At 39.1% G+C, this 3,288-nt stretch overlaps 1 protein-coding gene across 4 annotated transcripts in view; it reads left to right on the top strand.

Annotated features, from left to right (window-relative positions):
• The window catches only part of PIK3CB (phosphatidylinositol-4,5-bisphosphate 3-kinase catalytic subunit beta), a 172,440-nt gene that overhangs the window by 118,286 nt on the left and 50,866 nt on the right, over positions 1-3,288 (top strand). The gene's annotated exons all lie outside the window — the stretch shown is intronic.

Below are 3,288 nucleotides of genomic sequence, written 5' to 3'. Positions count from 1 at the left end.
CTACAACTGTGTGAGCCATTTCCTTGATATAAATCTATATATATATATTTATATACTGTATTGGTTTTGCTTCTCTAGGTAACCCAGCCTAAGTCATCTGGTACAGAGAATGGTTCTAGAGAAACAAAATTGTAAGGATGAGTTTTCTAAATTGGTTCTCAAGTCTGGTTAGTCTTAAAGTTGTTGATGACTCTGCTTGCAGTAGTAAAGAGGGCACTGCTAATCCATGGTGTGAGGTGGCAGTAGAAATATGCAAAATATCACCATGTATTGATCAAGTATTGGTGAGAGGCAAGGCTCTGGGTGAACATGTTTGATACCTTCTATAATTTTGTCATAATGAGAAGTATAAGGATGCTGGTTGGTTGGTCCTACTCTCACTAGACAAAGTGGTGAAAGAAAGAGATGAGCTCAGGGCTTCACAGTCAAAGCTTAAACACCACATAAATGACCTCAAAATTTCCACTTGTGCCTTGAAAGAAAGCCTTATTTCTTATAGTTACAGAGCTGATACTGCCAAAAACCAAACTCAGAGTCTTATTGTAAGAGTGGCTTAATTACAATGGCAACTCAATTCCCAACCTCGAGTGGTGTCTGAACTTAAAAGTGAGGGCATTGATTGGGAAGAAATGGGATCCTGAAACTTGGGATGAGGACATATGAGCAGATAATCAGGAAGCTGGGGACACTAAGCCCCTAAATTCCATCGAATCACTCCTGCCAAAAGAACCTGCCCTCTCACTCGCATCTGAAGAGATTACTCCACCTTTGTCTGCTAAGCCACCCTCCCCAGTAAAACCATTAGCCCTTTTGCCCCAGTCTGATGAGGTTAACCCAGCTGTGTCTGAAGAGCCTTTGTTGAATCATTGCCTGAGGCATCACCTCAGGCAGATGCCTTACAAGACAATGCTGAATGTTCTCAAAAACACATCCTCACCACCCATTTTGGCTTCTAGATATATAACTACACTTAAGTCCCAGCAGCCCTGAAAGGTGACGTACAAAGTGTGACCCAGGAGGAGGTACGCTACAGTCCAGAAGAATTGCTTGACCTTTCTAATATGTGCAAACAGGAACCTGGGGAATATGTATAGGAATGGCTAGTAAGGGTGTGGGATAATGGTGCAAGGAGCATAAAGATGGATCAGTGTGGGTTTATTGATATGAGCCCATTAAGCACAGATTCTTCATTCAGTGTTTCAGCTCAAGAGGTTAGGAAAGGATCTAATATCTTATTTGCTTGGTTCGCTCATGTATGGATTACACGGTGACCTACCCTAGATCAAGTTGAAGTACCAGACCTGCCTTGGTATACTGTAGAAGAAGATATCCAAAGGCTTAGGGGAATTGGCATGTTAGAGTGGATTTTATTAGGTTAGGCCCACAGACCCACACATGGAGTGCCCAGAGGACACACCTTTTACAGCAACGGTGAGGAACAAATTTGTGAAGGGAGCCCCAGCATCCTTGAAGACTGCTGTGATTGCTATTTTATGTAAGTCAGATTTGACAGTGGTAGCTGCCCTAACTAATTAAGACACATAACTACATTGTTGCTGATTGGACCCTGTGGTGGTAGGGGCCAAGTGGCGGCCCTCAGTCAACAAAGACAAGGTGGATGTGGTTACCGTAATGAACGCAGAGTCAAAGCAGTAGTCAAACTCATATGGACTTATGGTGTTGGCTACTTGTCATGATGTCCCTAGGAGTGAAATAGACAGGAAATCTACTAAATATTTACTTGATCTGTACAAGTGGAAGAATTCTAGGTCAAGTGAACAGCAGTCTAACTCGAATTGCCAGAATAGAGAGTGACAGCCACTCACTCAATTCCCAGACTTGAGCGAATTTAAAGACCCACAACCCCTTGAATGAAGGAATCAACTCGACAGCATCGGGTTTGGTTTGTTTTTATATTACATTACAGTAAAAACAGGTCTTAGACTTTGATAACATAAAGAGAATAGAATGCATAAATACATTTGTAGAAATGAATTAGAGCCAGTATGTACTGAAATGTTTCTAGCCATGTATCAGCAGTATGTTAGAAAATCCACAGTAAGTTAGATTTTACATTCACTGTGTTTGCAGATTTCTTCCATTCAGAGTCCCACTTTTCAACATTCTAATACATTTATCCAGCACCTTTTGAAGGAAAGTCTCATTTCATAGTGATGCCATCATGTTGTTTTCAGTGAAATAATGGTATATCACCACTGAAACATTAATTTTCTTCCCAGTAGGTGCTGATGTTTCTTAACATTTCGATTTGTGAGATAAATATCAAATTTAAACATATAAGTACAAACAATGTGTGATTATACATTTAAGTTCAGATTGAATACAAGAAGGAAATCATGAAAAAATTACACACTGTTCTGTATTTCTTGAATTTAAATATCACACTTAAAAATGTGAATAATGTGTGTTTAAAATGTTTACACTCAACCGACAAATTTCTGTTCACTGGAAACTCTGTTCAGAACTAGATGCAGGTTAACTAGCTCTTTCAGATCTCTGACTACAAGTATTTTCATTCTCTGAGCGTTTCTCATGTCTTTGGTAGGCACAGTTTGTGTTACTGTGAAAGAGGTCAAGCACGGAGCAGAAATAGCGAACTCTAGCTAGCCTGTGAATCATCTCGCGTAACAGTCATCACCTATAGCTGCAGCTGTGTAGTGTCGCTTGCCGAAGCAATGAACTGTGCTCTTACAAGGCATGTGCCAGAGAAGTATTTGGCATACATGGGTGCCAGATGCATATCAAACATAAATGGTCCAATGATCTTGCTTATAACTTAAAAAATTATTGTTGAACTGAAAATAACGGAGCAAAAAAAAAATAACAGTTTTTGATTTCAATTCAGTTTCAGAAAATCTTTTCTTCGATTCAGGTTTTTGTTTCACTCACTCCGGCAAAAATTTTATTTGAATTTTTTTTTTGTTTCGGTTTTCAGTTCCATTCCAGTTCGTGGCCGTGATTTAAACATTATGGTCAATAAAAAGTTCTGTTCAGTGATAATCTTAAAAATATAAAGATAAATTACCTCAAGGTAATTTTATTTTATTAATGAACTTCTTATATATAAAGTGCCTGTCATTAGCTTCAGCCTTGCAGCTTGTACTTGTTCCTTTAATTCTACTTTTAAATGCTGCTTGCTATTTCTTTGCCTGTTTTCCTTCCTCCCTTGCTCCCTCCCTCCCTCCCTTCCTTCCTTTTAAAAGTTGTTTAATGGCTAGTAATTCTAAAATCCTTGTATTTAGTGTATCATTCTCCCACTCCCCCCCC

The sequence above is a fragment of the Trichechus manatus genome, unplaced genomic scaffold (genome assembly GCF_000243295.1).
Source record: "Trichechus manatus latirostris isolate Lorelei unplaced genomic scaffold, TriManLat1.0 scaffold00084, whole genome shotgun sequence".
In the NCBI taxonomy this organism is placed as follows: Eukaryota; Metazoa; Chordata; class Mammalia; order Sirenia; family Trichechidae; genus Trichechus; species Trichechus manatus.
Note: the sequence above shows the minus strand (reverse complement) of the source record. Positions and strands in the feature narration are given on the sequence as shown.